Below are 19,690 nucleotides of genomic sequence, written 5' to 3' on the forward strand. Positions count from 1 at the left end.
CAGGCGAACACGATAATAGGCGTCAACATCTTTAAATTGACTATCTGGCTGACTTTTTTCCGCGCATTTTTCCATAAACACAAATAAATTTTGAAACCATGCGTTTTAAGGCTGTTGTAATTGTGTATGATAATACACCAGAGGGTTACAGGCCTTTTGGGATGTGCACAGCATTTTGGCTCTCGAATAAATGTGACGTCTGCCTTTAAGAGGAGGCGAAGCAGTTAGTGAGGAAAATATGTGACTTAACCTGTCCATAAAACTTAGCTGATCAGTATCTGATTCGGCAATAAAGTTTTGGTGACCTGAATTGTCTATAAAGTATTTGTGACCTTATCCTGCCTTGTTCATAGAAGGTTTGTGACGTGTTGATTTGATGTGATTTGATTTCCAGTCCTTCAAGAGCAAAGGTCAGTTATTACGGCCGTAACAATGGTTTATTTATTCCTTCTTTTGTTTTTCTTGTGCCTTAGGGGCCACTATCCATTCGTCATCTTGGTGTTCTTGTATTATTCCTTCCAGGTGTTCTTGTGGTTCTTGTTCTTTTTTTTTGTTTCTTCTGCTCTTCGATTCCGCTTCTTTTCTTGTTGGGGTTCTTCACGTTTCTTCTCTTGTTTCTTGGTTTTAACTACAAGGAAATCCATCTTGTAGCTAAGGTTCCTCTGGGTTCCAACTTGGTTACCCTACACTCCTTCCTCCACCTGGGCGGTCGGAGGAGGAGTGAGGGCCGCCACAAACTGCACACTCTTCTTAGATGTTGCCGAACACGTGGTATGCTGGTGCTCGGTCCCCTCGCACGTGGTGCAGACCTACGAGCTATAGAAAACAGTTACTTGCAAAGTTCAGATGTAAAATGACTTCAAGAGTATTTTACTGGGATAATGATCTAACTGCTGTAATTTCTTATGAATTAACTGTCTCCTTTAAAACTATAAATATTGCTTTAGACCGGCAGTGATGCGAAGCCCAATTCAATGGATGTATATCATCGCTATATTCAATTGTCCTTAACTAAGAGAGTGTGAGTTACACTTAATATTAGTCCATAAAGTTTTGCCTTTAGCTGACCTATTAAACGTTGGTGATTTGACATGCTTTCACATCATTGGTCAGGTGTTATGGCTGTTGGTATGGTGACCTACCTTGCTATGAAATTGAAATCAAACTTACATTAACAGATATAAACTTTTAATAAAACAATGCAGGCTAAATGTACAATATTCTGGCACTGACGCCGTTGTGAGAGAGCAAGTGACTCCACATAGTACAAACAAACACGTACAGGTCACTCACTACCAGAAGTGACTTGACCACATTTTTCATCACTCCAGGAACTCTTCTACATAACTGTATGTTTGTTCTTTGTGGCTACACTCGCTACTCACAGCTGAAGAGGATGTTAGTGTGCACTGAAACTTGTTTTATTATAAGTTTCAGCCTTATATTGTAAGTTTGCTTTCCAAGTTAAGATTGACGGCATTGTAGATCATCTCGGGTACTGCTATAAAATGTTGGTGTGGTGACCTGAACTGCCAAGAAACGTAGATGAGATGACCAGACATGCCCTGAAACATTGGTGAAGTGACCTGACTCCTATAAACCGTTGATAACGTAATGTCTTTCGAATGTTAGTGACCTAGCTGGAACCGGTGATCTGATTTGTTTAATAAGCTTCGTGAGATGACTTTCTATATAATAATAACCAATGATAACCTTTACTTGTCCATGGCACTACCCTTCCCCAGCACCTTGGCAGCTGGGCGGTATTTTCTAATGGAAGACGCTCCCGCCCGACCTGTGTGTGTGTGTGTGTGTGTGATGCTCGCTGCTCGCCACAACACTGGCGGGGTCGACGACCGCCACCTACCTGCTGCTGTAACAAGTGATAAGAGCCTTTATCAGTGTATCATTTGTGACGCGCCGTCGAGATTTGTACCAACGTGGTTGGGCTTTGTTGGGGTGATATACAGGGTGTGTCGCTGAGCTAATAGTGCATGTGGGGTGTGGGGCTGCGCTAATGGTGTTTGTGGGGGTGTGGGGCTGAGATTAAAGTAAATGTGGGTGTGTGGGGCAGTGCTCATAATGAATGTGGGGATGTGCTTTTTGTGGAAGGTGAGGGAAGGTTGGGAATATGATGTGCTGATTGTGGGGCCAATTATATTATCCTATGGGTGAGGGGACTTTTTTCGGACGTGGTTCAATTATACTACATGTGGTAACGAGTTCTTTAAGGGTGGTCGAGTCATTTCTTTAATAAGCGTCTTTTTTTAGTTAATATTTTCTCTCATCAAAGAATGAATCAATTTTTTTCTGTGTGTGTGTGTGTGTGTGTGTGTGTGTGTGTGTGTGTGTGTGTGTGTGTGTCGGGAGTATGAAATGTTACCAATACATCGTGACTATGTTCTTGATATCCACGGTGTTCTCATAAACGTAATGATTAACATGTAGTCAATTGTTAAAACATGTTTCTTCTTGTCCCTCACAGGTAAGGCGCACCTCACACACCTGGGGAAGGAGCAAGTCATCGTGAGTAACTCTAAATCCAGTTAAATTTCTAAACGTTTTTTTTTCTCGGTAACGTGCTAGTGTTAGGGCTAATCTCTTCATTAATGTGTGTGGAGCTTTATTATCCCCCTTCCCACACACACACACACACACACACACACACACACACACACACACACGCGCGCTGTTAATGAATAGCATCAGTGAAACATAACATAACATAACATAATTTACAAGTTTTATTATGTTAAGGCAGGGAAGGATGTTTTTAACCTAACAGTGACATAAACCTCTTGTGACAAACGGTACAGTGTGTGTTGAGGCTTAATAGCACACTTATCCCCGTCACGTATCACCAATGTACTCATAATGTATATTGTTAATAGCATCCTTTAATGTGTGTGTGTGTGAGGCGGCAGAGAGACTGTGTCATAGATGGCGTAACTCTACGGATACATCAACTGGTGTCTCGTTCATTATACTTTCTCTTAATGGGCGCGGCACACTTAAGTGGTAGTCCAGTGACCCTGGCCAGTGTTAGGAGATCAGGTGATGAGTCAAGGCCACGGGTTAGGTGAGGTGCTGTACCAGTGGTCTATTAAACTTACTTTATAAAGCACCTTCAGAGCTGGAAATTCCCCATAAGTAGAGGGTTATTTGCCCCCAGTGTGTACACAAGAGCCATGTTGATTTGCTATTGTCCATCCTTCTGTACATAATATATTTGTTGTCAGGGTTTTGTAAAGCGTAAATATTATGTGAGGATTGAAGAGATTTTGAAAGTTTATTTATATTGCCAATAGGCAATAGGCCGAAATATATATATATATATATATATATATATATATATATATATATATATATATATATATATATATATATATATATATATATATATATATATATATATATATATATATATATATATATATATATATTGTGTGTGTTGTGATCAGAACGAAGTTCTACAAACAAAATTCATGTTTTGCAAAATTTTCCTCACTAAGAAAGTAAAATATACGAAGCACCTAAATTAGTAAACCGTTTACAATTCCGAACTGGAAATATCTTGAGCTAAAGAATCTTTTATCAGAGCTCGCTTCATGGTGTTATCAAGAAGATAACTTATCATTTCTAGAACACGTTACAATTTTAAGTACTAACACGAAGCTAAAATGGACCATGCACGCCAGGCAGGTGTTGCTTTATGGAACAACAAGTTGACTAAGCCATGAGAGCTGAATATTAGAGTAAACGAGGGCAGCAACGTGGAGGGGGAAGTGAGGAGTTTAGATGTGTATCATGCGGTAAGACCTGACTGTTGTGTGTCATGCAGTAAGACCTGACTGTTGTGTGTCATGCAGTAAGAGCTCCCTTGTTCAGTTTAGGCTCCCTTGTTCTGATAGGCTCCCTTGTTCAGTTTAGGCTCCTTGGTTCTGTTTAGTCTCCCTGGGTCTTCTGAGGCTCCCCTGTCCCTGTTAAACTGTTCTTATGTCTATCTATGACTGCTTCCTTGTTTTAATTTCCTCGTAGCCACCTGTCTTGACTTCCTCGTAGCCACCTGTCTTGACTTCCTCGTAGCCGCCTGTCTTGACTTTCTCGTAGCCGCTTGTCTCGATATCCTCGTAGCCACCTGTCTTGACTTCCTCGTAGCCACCTGTTTCGACTTCCTCGTAGCCACCTGTCTCGACTTCCTCGTAGCCACCTGTCTCGATTTCCTCGTCGCACCTGAGGTTGTTGCCTTGTTCTGGGGGCTCCTCAGTGTCCGCTGTGTCCCCACTTGAGACTGTCCCCAATAGCCGAGTGTCCCAGCAATGTCCCGGATATGAGTCATGGTCGTCTGGCGGATGTCTGTCGCGCTGCGCACCACCATCACCACCACACCTGGATCACCTTCACGCATGTATTGGCCTTTTCACAACTACACAATGACACTGAGCACAGTTTTTGTGTCATGTAACTGGTCGTCGCGTGAGTGTGAACATGCGGAAAAGGACAGAAAAAAATCTTGGTTAAATGCGGTGGGTGAGGGTCGAGGAGTGTGGTGGCATTGTGCCGCCGTGACCCAGATCTGTGAAGCGGGAGTGCCCAGTGCCACATACCCCCTTCAGGCGCCGCCCCTGACAACAGGCACCTGCTCGGGTACACCAAGTCTTTATCTTTCATATTTACAAGAGTAACCTATCACAGCAGTATTGACGAGATGTACGTTAATCAATGTTATGCAGTTTACTTGTCGTCTAATTGTTGCAGTTATTAGCTCCTCCAGAGACTTGTAATATAGCCGTTCATCACGAGAGTATAGGACGACCTTCAACAAGCGTTCTGGTTTTTGGCAAGTATTCGTATACAGTATTAGTAGAGGCGTAGGACATTTACCCTTCCTTGCGGTCGTTATAGATGGTTTTGTCTGTAATCATCACTAGAAACCTTAAGTCAAGCTGTTTCATTGCATTTGTATACCATACTATAATACAGTATGTTTGTATACCTTAATTGTATGCTATACTATATTTGTAGACGAGATTTGTGTTTTATACAAATTATTATTATTATTATTATTATTATTATTATTATTATTATTATTATTATTATTATTATTATTATTATTATTATTATTATTATTATTATTATTATTATTATTATTATTATTTGTAGTTGTAGTAAACAAGAGACTCTGAACCACGTGAGTCATTTTCCTGTTATTATACACACAAGAGGAGACCCAAGGTGGTAGTGTATAGTAATGGGCGAGGGTGACCACCAGCTTTTTCCCCCGAGTCTAGTAGATGGGTGACGCAGTGTGTTTTAAGGTGACGCAATTCTGTTTTAAGGTGACGCAATGTGTATTAAGGTGACGCAATATGTTTTGGAGTGATGCAATGTGTATTAAGGTGATGCAGTGTTAGGGTGGTGCAATGTAATCTAGGGTGACGCAATGTGTATTAAGGAGAAGCAGTGTTAGGGTGGTGCAATGTAATCTAGGGTGACGCAATGTGTATTAAGGTGACGCAGTGATAGGGTGTTGCAATGTGTATTAAGGTGACGCAGTGTTAGAGTGACTCAATATGTATTAAAGTGACGCAGTGTGTATTAAGGTGATGCAGTGTTAGGGTGACGCATTGTGTTTAGGGGGACGCAGTGAGTGTTAAGGTGACTCAGTATGTATTAGGGTGACGCACTCTGTGTTAGGCTGACACAGTGTGTGTTAGGGTGACGCAGTGTGTGTTAGTGACGCAGTGTGTGTTAGGGTGACGCAGTGTGTATTAGGGTGACGCAGTGTGTTAGGATTACGCAGTGTGTGTAAGGGTGACGCAGTGTGTATTAGGGTGACGCAGTGTGTGTTAGAGTGACGCAGTGTGTGTTAGGGTGACGCAGTGTGTGTCAAATTGAGGATAAGCTACAAGGATGGGGGGAGGGGATAGGAATAAAAAGAAAATAGATGGCAGAGAGAGAGAGAGAGAGGGAGAGAGAGAGAGAGAGATAACAGTAAATATGGTGTTTCTGTGACGGCACACGTGCTCACCACACACCAGCAGGGTTCACCCAGGAGAAGGAAACTCGTGTGAAGGACAGACGGATCACACACTACTCTGCCTGCCACTTGTGTCTGGCATCAGGAGTGTTGTGTTTGATCCTGTCTGTGTTTGCTTGTCCTTTCTAGTGTGTGTGTGTTTGGATGATCATATGTAAGCGTGTGCTTTTAGTATGCATATGTAATAATGTGTATACGGTGTACAAGTGCATGTACAGTAAGTGTGTATGTATGTACGTATGTATGTATATTCACGATTCCGTTAGAATATGTTTTGCTTTTACAAGTGTTAGTGTGTGTGTGTGTGTGTGTGTTAGTGTGTGTGTGTGTGAACTTGTACACAAGTGAGGTTACAGACTGTTATGGGGGCCCAGGGTGAAGTGATGCTCAGGTAGGAGTGCTGGCCGTAGACTGACTTAAACATCTTTGAAGTAGGCAATGTTGCATGTAAATCAATCCTTGCTGCACACACACACACACACACACACATCAGCATATACATGGATCACGCGCACCTACAGTGATTTATTTGTATATATATCACAGTATAAATAATATGAGTAATTAGGTAAGATCCTGATAATAAATTATTATGTGGTGTTGAAGCACTTGGCGTCACATGCCTACTTCAACCTGGATTTATGGATAGATCACATCGCCCAGGGGAACGGTTCACTTACTTCACTCATCTTCTCCTCTTGTTGAAGACTGCAGTAAGTGTTCTTAGTTAGGTTTTCTGTGAGTCAGTCGGTCACCTATCAGACCCGGGAGGTACTGCAGAAATGTACAAGGTTATGGGTTCAGGTAAGAGATTCACGTTCGATTTTGGTTAATTGGGTCAAAGGTCAAAGTGATATATCTCCAGTTTGTGCATTTTTGTTCATGTAATGTTTCTGACATTACTTGACTCTCATTTTTGGCTCACTTACCGAGATCTCTGCAAGTTTGACCTGTAGGCACCTGCTGTTTGAAGATAAATATAATGACAAAACAATATATATATGTATATACATATACATATATATATATATATATATATATATATATATATATATATATATATATAATCAACACCTCACCCCGCCAGGATTCGAACCCACGGCCCACGACTGTGACCGGGGAACGCTACCTCTAGACCACCAGGTCACAGTAGTGGGCCGTGGGTTCGAATCCCGGCGGGGTGAGGTGTTGATTATATGTAGAAGTCCGCGTGTTTTCTTTTTCCTTGTGGTTATCAGCATACACCTGGATCACGCGCACCTACAGTGCCCCTATACAGTATGTACACCATACTGATTTTACATACAATATCCGTGCATCATTAAGATTTCCCAGCTAGTATATTTATTATCAACAAAGTCCACAATTAGATCTTTATATAATGCTCAATTATTTGGATAATGCCCACCCTACCCAGAACCTTCACTGTTGCCAACTTGAGGGACTGATGACAGGGATGTAGGACAGCTCCTCCCCCTCGACCACTCCACGATCCTTGGCCTCTGGCCTTCATCATGACACATTTAACGCTCTTCTCTTGCATTATTCATATACGGTAGTACTTGGCGCAATGAATGTATACAAACCTCTCATCCTTGTTGACACACACACACACACACACACACACACACACACACACACTAATGAATCCTCTCATGCCATATAAGTAATTCATAATTACAAAGGCCTAAACAAATGCTAAGTGACCTCTTGTTAACCTTTCACTGTCAGTAAACAGTGTACAATTACCAAAGTCGCGACTTGTTGTCACAAATGTTTTGCTCGGCGAGATGATGCAGAAACAAGCAACGGAGGCGGCAAGTTCTGAGAGCTGGCAACCCCGCGGAGGGCGGAGCAGCAGGGTCATTGGTAGGCTGACCCAGTTTCTCCCGCACTCAGGAAGTCCACACTTGGCGGAGCTTTTATTTCCCGGTCGCTGAACCCTAACTTGATCAAGGGGACTTTCCACCTCTCCTTTGGCAGGAAAGACATAAGACAGTTTTTTTTTACTTGTACTTCTTGTTTTTCGATGATTGCAGTTTTTTTCGTGGCAGGGACTCGGGGGCGCCTGGGATCCGCAGGGAGGGAGGAAGGGATGAAAATAATCTGCTGCCAAAATGATATGTGATGGCGGCACGGGGTTGACGAACTTGGCGAAAGTGAGAGGAAGTCGAGAGTAAACGTGAAGCTCCTCACTGGTGCATGACAGGGTATTATTAACCACTTTTGTGCACGCCAGGTGTGACTGGTCCTCACCCTCACCCCTCCCACCACTGTTGACCACACTGCCCTCACTGGTGATCACCCCCACCCTCTTCCTTTCTGTTGTTATTGTTATTAATGTAATGGAAGAATTACAGAAATGTAGATGTATGTATGGCGATACATGGCAGTGAGGCCCAGGTGTGTGAACAGCTTTCACTGGCACATCTGCCACGCGTCATGGTGGGGAGCACACACCTGTTGTGGCTCGTGCTGGCACCTCCACGTCACTCTCGCGGTATTTATACCCCCGTCTGGGGGCTCCTTCACCCCGACACTGTATGGTACACCACATTACTTACTTCTGTAATTGACTCACTTATTTCAAGCAATGATGTGCACCTTATTCCTTATACTACACTTGACCGGTGTCAGATATCTTTCGTCTTGTGATGCAGGCTGTAGTTCTTCTGAATGTTTCCCATTTATAATATTAATAGCCATCATGCTTCCGATACGGGTAAGGAATTTAGCAATCAGTATGTCTGTTTGTCTGTCATTATGATTTATTTGAATTAAAAGTTGTCATCAGTAAATCGAAGCTCGTAAAATCGACTCATCAAGTAACGGTCAACAACATTTCACCAAATTCATTACAACAGGTGTTCACGTGTTTACGGATGCATGAGACTATTATATGGAAGTGCCAAGATGAGTTTTATTTCGTCAGTTTTTGGCAGCATTATGGCCCTTTGTTGTGTAATAACCCACAGTGGGGGGGGTATAGAAACCTTTCTATTTTGTGATTACCAGTTAAGATGTCAGCGGTCACGGAACTCACCAACAAGAATAAAGAGAACAGGAAGAGCTATTCACATCAGATAAAATTTTTATAAAGACAAGGAAGGCTTGGCCCGGGGAGCTCCCAGAAGGGTGATCGAGGTCTCTTAATAGGGCCATCAAGACACGTCTCCGGGTCCACAACACTTACCAACAACACCACCTTTATGAGGTCACCTTGTATAGTGTTGGCTGACAGTCAGGTGTGGGAGCACACAAGTAAACTAAAGTGTGAGAGGACAAAACTAAACTAAAGTGTAACGTGCTGAAATTTTTTTATTGTTTTATTAAAAAGAAATATAATGGAAAGGCTATGATTTTATTTGGTTTACCTCATACATAACATAAACCATAAGGCGATTTGGAAAGTTAAAATACTCCATTACAGTTTAGGTGTTGGTGCCTGGGGTAGGAGGGACCGGGTTGTTTGGGATTTGATGAACACATACAGTATTTACCTCCAGTAGTGACGATGGCAGCAGCAGGGGACTCTGTTTTAAGGTCTTTGTCTATCAGCATAGTAATGCTTGTAAATGGGCCGAGACAAAATCCTGGTGTGTGAATATCTTTATATTCATAGATTCTCGTAATACACAGTCGCTCACTCTTTCCCTAGACTCTCAACAACGACCTCGGCCTTACCTCATGTCGGTGTACGGGACGATAATGGTAGTCACAGTGGCGCCACGACTACCACCACAATACAGTACAGTACTTCATAAAGCTTGAATGTGATTTAGATCAAACTTATTAGATATCTGAAGAACCTACCATGGACCAAATTATTCAGCTCCGGTAAATGTAGGTCAAAGGTTAAGGCCACAGTAGTAGGTCATGATTAATGTAATCTTGGCGGGGACTGGTTGGGGTAGGGGGGGGGGTGGGGGATATTAGACTGTGTGTCTTTCCGGGTTGAGATATTTTACACGGCCGGTATTCAATATTGGCGGCATATTTTCGAAACAAAAGTTGTTCTCAAAGTGTTAGGTGGCGTTTAAACTCTCTGCCCATCTCTCCCGACTGCCCGACTGGTAACCTATATTTCACCTTATGTGATGGATGATCAGTTATGTACTATGTTGTTTATGCACGGTAAACTATACCAGTGTTTAGTGGTGCTTCTGCCACACGAGTGTCATTCACTAAAACAAGAAATCTCCACCAACACAAACACACGCACCCAAGAAAAATGAAAGTATAAATTACTAGTTTAGGGTGTGGTGATCCTGGTCGACACCTGTACACCCGTAACACTTGTAATAGTCACAGGTGTACTCACTACACACTTTCATCTGTCGCACACCTGTGAACTGTACCCTTCCCGCGATTACTCCCACGCCTCCTACCCCTCACCCTCCCACGCCTCCTACCCCTCACCCTCCCACGCCTCCTACCCCTCACCCTCCCACGCCTCCTACTACCCCCACACGCCCACGCCACGCCTCCTACCCTCACCCCCCACGCCTCCTACCCCCACGCCTCCTACCCCTCACCCTCCCACGCCTCCTACCCTCACCCTCCCACGCCTCCCACCCCTCACCCCCCACGCCTCCTACCCCTCACCCTCCCACGCCTCCTACCCTCACCCGCCCACGCCTCCTACCCCTCACCCCCTCCCACGCCTCCCACCCCCACCCGCCCACGCCTCCCACCCCCACCCGCCCACGCTTCCCACCCCCCACCCGCCCACGCCTCCACCCCTCACCCTCCCACGCCTCCCTACCCCACCCGCCCACTCCTCCTACCCCTCACCGCCCACCTCCTCCCACCCGCCCACGCCTCCCACCCCCACCCGCCCACGCCTCCTACCCCCACCCGCCCACGCCTCCTACCCCACCCACCACGCCTCCTACCCCCACCTGCCCACTCCTCCTACCCCCACCCGCCCACGCCTCCTACCCCTACCCGCCCACGCCTCCTACCACCACCCGCCCACTCCTCCCACCCCACCTCCCCACCTACCCCTCACCCGCCCACGCCTCCTACCCCTCACCCGCCCACGCCTCCTACCCCTCACCCGCCCACGCCTCCTACCCCTCACCCTCCCAAGTCTTCTGTCCAGGTTCTTGATCTCGACGTACAGGGAAAGTTATACTTTCCCTAGTAACACGTGCCGTTGTCGAGACCACTGCTCGCACGTCTTCTCTCACACTTGCCTGTGCACTGTTTTTACTCTCTCTTTTTACGGGCACTGCTTGTAGCTGTATATCTGCATGTTCTCTCTCACACACCTGCCCGCAATACCTCACAGCTGCTCGTGAACACGTAACCTGTACGACTCTCGTACACCATCACTCTCGCACGTTAGCACGCAGTCTCACAACTGTATATACTGTCGCCTCAGCACGTAAACTCCCACTTGCACTTTTACCGCCAGGCACTTGTTTGATGCACTGACATGCATTCTGACCAACACGAGTGCATTAAGAGACACGCATTTACACAGGTAAATACATGTATAAGGTTTACATGTAGAATGCATTCTGATATGTTCTTATCACCACCATGCTATTGTACTATTCCAGATGATACTAAATGTTACATAATACTTCCTTGAGATAAATGTACAGTATATATCAGGTGCCTCAAAGAGACCTCAGGCTCTCAACTGGCTCAGCCATGTTAATATTGTTATTATTATCCACTCTATATCTATGTTCTTCTGGCTAAATAAACTGTTTCAATATCAATATTAATACATAGCATGTACTTTACACCGCGTATGCATATGCGCTGGAAAGAACACACACACACACACACACACACACACACACACACACACACACACACACACACACACACATATACACACACACATTCGGACCCATATGCAGCAAAACCTTCTTCCGTGTACTTGTGTTTAACCGCGTTCTCAGCACGACACCAGCTTGCCACCCTCCCTCCTTAAGTGGTCATTATTGTGGTCGCCCAATAAGCTAAAAGCGCCATACTGAACTAAGGGCGCGGCGGCACTGTTGTTGGAAGGTGTTAGCCGCTTGTCGGGGCTATAAGCACTTGTCATTCACTTTAGTTTCTGGAAAAGATAAGTTGTGAACATTTTTAGATTCTTATTATATTTAATTTTTGCGTTATTCTATTTCATTGTGCCGTGATGATGGAGTTAAGTTAAAGTTTATGTTTCCTTATTTGCACACACACACACACACACACACACACACACACACACACACACACACACACACACACTTTCGTATAATGGTCGACTGTGCGGTTCTTCTCTAACTATATTTAACTAATTAATCAGTGCCAATATTTTTTTTATAAAAGTATAATCCCAGGTTGAACTTAGTATGATTTTTCGAATATATTAAATTGTCTTTATGAAGATATATAAACATAACACTTATCACTAGGCTCTGAAACGGCCCATAAAAGTAGGAATATTTTACTTGTTTTCATTGTCTCCTTGGTCAGCCCGTTGTCCGCCTAACTAAATCTGACCTGAGTCTTTTACCGTACACGAGTTTTTTTTTTCTTCTCCAACATCGACTTAATACACCGTTAGTCTTTTTTTTCTCACTGATACTGAAGTATTTAGCATGTATGTCTTATTGATGAGATCCATTAAGTATAAACATTGCAAAGTGAGTTTTTAATGTGCCGACCAAAGCTGATAAATGTAACCTAACCTAACCTAACCTAACCTAACCTAACCTAGCCTAACCTAACCTAACCTAACCTAACCTAGCCTAGCCTAACCTCACCTCATCTAACCTAACCTAACCTCACCTCATCTAACTTAACCTCACCTAATCTAACCTAATTTTCTGGGTCAGTAATTTATAATGAAGGGAGAAACAGGTGTGGAACATGTAAACTTACGTAACAGAGAGGGTGACTATGATGTAGCTATCGTAACAGAGAGGGTGAATATGATGTAGCTATCGTAACAGAGAGGGTGAATATAATGTAGCTATCGTAACAGAGAGGGGGAATATGATGTAGCTATCGTAACAGAGAGGGTGAATATGATGTAGCTATCGTAACAGAGAGGGTGAATATGATGTAGCTATCGTAACAGAGAGGGTGACTATGATGTAGCTATCGTAACAGAGAGAATATGATGTAGCTATCGTAACAGAGAGGGTGAATATGATGTAGCTATCGTAACAGAGAGGGGGAATATGATGTAGCTATCGTAACAGAGAGGGTGAATATGATGTAGCTATCGTAACAGAGAGGGGGAATATGATGTAGCTATCGTGAATATGATGTAGCTATCGTAACAGAGAGGGTGAATATGATGTAGCTATCGTAAAGAGAGGGTGACTATGATGTAGCTATCGTAACAGAGAGGGTGATATGTAGCTATTGTAACAGAGAGAATATGAGCTATCGTAACAGAATATGATGTAGCTATCGTAACAGAGAGGGGGAATATGATGTAGCTATCGTAACAGAGAGGGTGAATATGATGTAGCTATCGTAACAGAGAGGGGGAATATGATGTAGCTATCGTAACAGAGAGGGGGAATATGATGTAGCTATCGTAACAGAGAGGGTGAATATGATGTAGCTATCGTAACAGAGAGGGTGACTATGATGTAGCTATCGTAACAGAGAGGGTGAATATGATGTAGCTATTGTAACAGAGAGGGTGAATATGATGTAGCTATCGTAACAGAGAGGGTGACTATGATGTAGCTATCGTAACAGAGTGTGAATATAAAGTAGTATAGTTATCGTAAAACCATGGAATATACAGGGTCATTATTTTTCATTCGATGGCCCTAGATTATTATTATTTTAAGACATACAATAACCAGTGAGGTAAATATGAGTGGGAATAAAGTCTGATGATTATTGTGTAGACCATAAATGTTTTTCACAGTGGTTAAGAGTTTATTCTTTACTGTTTCTTAACGTCTTAAAATATAGTTATCATTTAGGGTTGACGATTGAAAAAAATAATAACCTGTATTAATATTGACACAAACTTTAATGGTTATTTGTTCACTTTAAATGTTCAGTTATCACTATATTTATTTTAGTTAAGTTAGACATATTGTTTATATTATTACAGCTAGTAGCAGTTATAATGTTGTACTGTATTACTAGGAACAACTCAATGAAACATACAATTAGCTGTATCCCGGAGCACTGGTAAAATGTCATAGGTTACAGAATATTTGCTAATGGTTACATATTTCTGATCAAGCAGAAAACTAAAATACAGAATTGAAGTTAAAAACTGCCGTAAAATTCTAAGTTTAAGAAATATAGTAACTATTTCAACGGTGTTTCTTTAAAGCACACCTTATTGAAAACAGATCAGAGTACACCTTTATAACCCGAGAAGCGAAATAAAGTTAATAAATCAGCGGACGAAAAGGACAAAGCCAACAACATTCCATAACATAGACATATAAAAGGTAAAGAACTATTTTCAACAACAGTTTAAAGTTTAGAGACACCCAGTCTAGCCAGGGACAGATGAAAAAACTTAAAGGGGAGGTAAGGACGGGTGTTGTGTATCAGGTTGACAAGTATGTGCCACCAGGACTCAGTTTTCTCTCGTATTTTGTCGTTTTCTCATTATTACGTTTTCTGTTAGGTGGCCGCGGCAGCTTCACTATGGTATGTCTTGTAAATATAGTAACAGCATCTTCGCCCAGCCAGGGATGACAGGTTTCCACTTCTTTACTTGTTAAGTCTAATCGTTGTTAACTAAAAGCTTGGTGGAGTGGTTGGTGTTGGGGAGTAACTGTGGAGTGGTTGGTGTTGGGGAGTAACTGTGGAGTGGTTGGTGTTGGGGAGTAACTGTGGAGTGGTTGGTGTTGGGGAGTAACTGTGGAGTGGTTGGTGTTGGGGAGTAACTGTGGAGTGGTTGGTGTTGGGGAGTAACTGTGGAGTGGTTGGTGTTGGGGAGTAACTGTGGTTGGTGTTGGGAGTAACTGTGGAGTGGTTGGTGTTGGGGAGTAACTGTGGAGTGGTTGGTGTTGGGGATAACTGTGGAGTGGTTGGTGTTGGGAGTAACTGTTTCATATACTTTGTTGTTCTTTTTTTTAACTTGTGTTCTCTCTCATTTTTATTCACACACATTTTTTCTCAACCTCCCTTTACACACACACACACACACACACACACACACACACACACACACACACACACACACACACACACACTCTCTCAGTCTTACACACACACACACAGAGGAGCCTTCAGCCTTGAGAATCTGTTTCCAGTTTATTGAAAATTAAACATTTACACGTAGAGCACGTGGGTTACGTATATATAGTGTCAGGGAAACATGACCAATTGAATTTACAGCCGTTGGGCCTCTGTTTAGAAAGATACTTTGCTTAGGGCCGTATTCACACCCAACCGACCGGAAGCACCGTCGTGTGTGGTTATTCAGAGATGCCGACAGACCCGAAAGAAGTGCCAGTGGATCGTGTTTTCTGGTATACTAAAGGGTAATTTAGTGTGATGGGGTGCATAGAGAATTACTCTTTAAATTATGTTAGTGGTACACCCAAGATGTAAAACAAAAGGGGGTAACCCTCTGTCATCCTGGCAATAACTGAGATAACATTTAAATTTAAACAAAATATTTTTTTTTCCGACCAATTGACTTTTTACATTACAGCTATATATTGAGGATAGGGCAGAAATTCTACTTTATCTGTCTACAATATAAATAACCTAACCTAGCGTAACTTAACCGAACATGATATAATCTGACCCAACCTGACCTGACCTTTCTTGACGCTATAGTGTAAATATACCGTAGACCGCTTACTCTCTCCGAACAAACCCTCCGCAGGACAAAAAATAATAAGATGGGGTTATTGTTATAGGTACAGTGTACAAATTACTGATAGTAGAACAATTATCGTGTCCATATAACGATGAGACAGGTGTCTGCTGTTTCCCAGGTGTCTGCTGTTCCCAGGTGTCTGCTGTTCCCAGGTGTCTGCTGTTCCCAGGTGTCTTCTGTTCCCAGGTGTCTGCTGTTCTCAGGTGTCTGCTGTTCACAGGTGTTTGCTGTTCTCAGGTGTCTGCTGTTCTCAAGTGTCTGCTGTTCCCAAGTATCTGCTGTTCCCAGGTGTCTGCTGCTCCCAGGTGTCTGCTGTTCCCAGGTGTCTGCTGCTCCCAGGTGTCTGCTGTTCTCAGGTGTCTGCTGTTCCCAGGTGTCTGCTGCTCCCAGGTGTCTTCTGTTCCTTGTAATTAATTGTCGACCTTCCCAGTTGTCCGTAACACCTGTCGTGTGTTGTAGGTCTAATCACCCAATTAACGCTTAATACAGGTAACTGCTCTGTGTAAGTTATTGTTGACATTGTTAGACCATCATGGAAATTAGATTAAATGTTGTAATATTAACTATTTAAGATGTAGTATTTAACTCTTTAATAGAACCAAACTTGAACTAAATTAGGTTGGGATAGAATGTAGTAATATTAATTTAAGTTAAGTCAGGTTAATTAAGTTAGGACTCCTATTCGTTTATAAATATTTTGTATCAAGTTTATCTGCAAAATTGTTCTTGTGTACAATTGACCCCGGATATGATGTCACAGATGTCAGTTTGACTCGTTCACACAGCGGTATCTGTCAACGATATCTTTAGTGTGGTGGGAGCCGTTATTCTGAGTCGTATTTCTCGCTGCTTCACCTTTTTCTGGCATGTTCTTATATTTCTGCATGTAAAGGCGTCCAGATGGGCAATAAGAAAGCTATCCAAGTCTCATCCTTTAAAGACGACAAAGATGCGAGCGGTAAAAAAATGGGGCAGTCAGTCCAAAATGATACAGCAACACAAGCCGATAACACTTCCTTCTGTGGGGCATTTCCTTCTGTGGGACACTTCCTTCTGTGGGGCACTTCCTTCTGTGGGGCACTTCCTTCTGTGGGGCACTTACTTCTGTGGGGCACTTCCTTCTGTGGGGCACTTCCTTCTGTGGGGCACTTACATCTGTGGGGCACTTCCTTCTCTGGGGCACTTCCTTCTGTGGGGCACTTCCTTCTGTGGGGCACTTCCTTCTTAACGAGTTGTTTTACTTTTAGGACATTATGAAGGAATGCGTTGCTCTAAACAATTCACAACCACAATCCACCTGGTCACTCACAACCGCAATCTCCCTGGTCACTCACAACCACAGTCCACCTGGTCACTCACAACCGCAATCTCCCTGGTCACTCACAACCGCAATCTCCCTGGTCACTCACAACCACAGTCCCCCTGGTCACTCATTCAGAGCCAAGGTCTCTTTAAGAGAATGTGATGGTTGAAATGTTACACATCTCCCTTCCTCTCTCCCTCTCCCTTTCTCTCCTTCTTCCTCTCTCCCTCTTTCCCTCTCCCACCCTCTCCTTCTCCAGTCCTCCCTGTCTTTCTTCCTCTCCCTCTCCCTTCCTCTATCCTTTCCTCCCTCGTCTCCCTTCCTCCCTAATGGAAGTATTTTGGATGGCAGTCATGTGTAATAATGGCTCTCCTCTTGTGGTCTTGTTTTCATTTAGTTACTGAGCAACGTTCGTGTCTGTGGACTCAGTCATTTTGTTCATATGTACGGCACCGTCATCATGTTTTGCCTTCCTTTCACATCAGCACACACACACACACACACACACACACACACACACACACACCATACATACATTCATGTTTCCGGATCCTTGCGCTGGGTGACCTTGAGGTGCCCCTGGTCGGCTTTGCCCCCTGAGGTAAGTACACTGCCCGGCAGGGCTGCTGTCTCAATTGTCACATCACCGAAACTTTTTGTCTCTCTCTCTACCTTTTTTTATTACATTTTGTATGGAGTTAGAGGCTGGTGGGTTACTCAGTGCTGCTTGTTTCACTTCACCTTCTTGCTGGTGGCCTGACAATAGTCGCCCCAAGGAACATTCTTGTCCCTGTGAACCCGCTGAGTCTCATGCTTCGTATGGTTTTGTTGGTCTTGTTGGTCTTGATTGAGGACACAGGTCCGTTCTTTTGGACAGGGGCGGCCTTGGCCACCACCACCTTCTGGGTCTTGTATAGCACCATCGTGACGTGGGTAATAATGGCACTTAGTCCACTGAGGTAAATTCACAAATTGGACTGAGAAAATACTGCACAGTTTAGTGAAGTTTAAATATTTACTCTTTACATAATGAAATTGGCTATAGTGTATGTAATATATTATAGTGTATATGTGGTGTATATGTAGTGTATTTTAGTGTATGTTTTAGTTTAGTTAATAATGATTTAATATAAACATCACTGGTTGTAACAGTTGTTTATCTTAGTGGTGGTGAGGCTGAGGCAGGTCCACCACATTAACACCGCAGCTGTGGTTGTAGTTGAGTTGCCAATATTCATTAATATAATTTTCTTCATTATTTAAGCAAATATATGAAAATTTGGGAACTTCTCATGACCTTAAATGACAATGAATAGTTTATTATTATAAAATATTACCTTTGGTTTGTTTAATAATTATCCTGACAGTAATACAACCGAAAACAGATCCACCAATCACAATCACCTTTACATACAGCCTTCCTTTACCAAGTATTGCCAGGTAAAATTGCGAGCACGAGACCCAGGGTGGAGTCGGTGCATCTTTGGTTGACTGTACGTCCGCACCTCTCTCTCTCTCTCTCTCTCTCTCTCTCTCTCTCTCTCTCTCTTGCCCAACCCACCTCTCATACCTTCCCTCTTCCTCATGTGACACCTACTCTTTCGTCTTCTGTTGACACTGTGTATTCTTTATGCGACACCTCCTTGGCTCCCTCAATTGACACATCCCTCTCAATTTCCTCCTGATTTAATACTTCCCCCTCACTTTCCTTACGTACTGTCCTCGTCTTCCTTACGTGACACTTTCTTCTCACCATCTTCCCAATTTTCCTCACTCCCCCACACCCCCACCTGGTCCTCACTCCCCCACACCTCCACCTTTTCCTCATTATCTTCCTGGTTTTCACACGATTCATAACTCACACAGCCCGGATAAAGGAAGCAAGAATTGATACGGCATATCTGAAGCTCTATCGGCCACTGCTTCTAAATTTACTATGTAACTGTGTTCATTGTGAGGACGAGACGATGCATTTCCTCTCCTTCCGTGTATTATATTGTTAACTGCCTGATGGTGGTTGGAGAACTATAGTCCATCGTCAGGTAGGTACTGAGTTGTCCCTCTGTTCCGCCTTCTATGGTATGTGGTATTAATTTTCTTATGCTTACGGCTTTTGTTTACACCTACTGTTTTGGTATTGACTCGTAGGGTTCCTGAAGGTGGTCTACTACTATGGTTACTCCGCCACCAGGTAGGTTGTGAGTCATACCGTTGTTTTCGTGCTTGTGTGTGCGTACTGTTTGCTGTTATTGTCTAGATCTCTTGTTTGATTCTAATGTTGTGAGATCTGTGGTTTAATTTTAATGTTGTGAGATCTTTGGTTTAATTTTAATGTTGTGAGATCTGTGGTTTAATTCTAATGTTGTGAGATCTTTGGTTTAATTTTAATGTTGTGAGATCTTTGGTTTAATTTTAATGTTGTGAAATCTTTGGTTTAATTTTAATGTTGTGAGATCTGTGGTTTAATTCTAATGTTGTGAGATCTTTGGTTTAATTCTAATGCTGTAAGATCTTTGGTTTAATT

This window comes from Homarus americanus, unplaced genomic scaffold (assembly GCF_018991925.1).
Source record: "Homarus americanus isolate GMGI-L3 unplaced genomic scaffold, GMGI_Hamer_2.0 scaffold23578, whole genome shotgun sequence".
Taxonomy (NCBI): Eukaryota; Metazoa; Arthropoda; class Malacostraca; order Decapoda; family Nephropidae; genus Homarus; species Homarus americanus.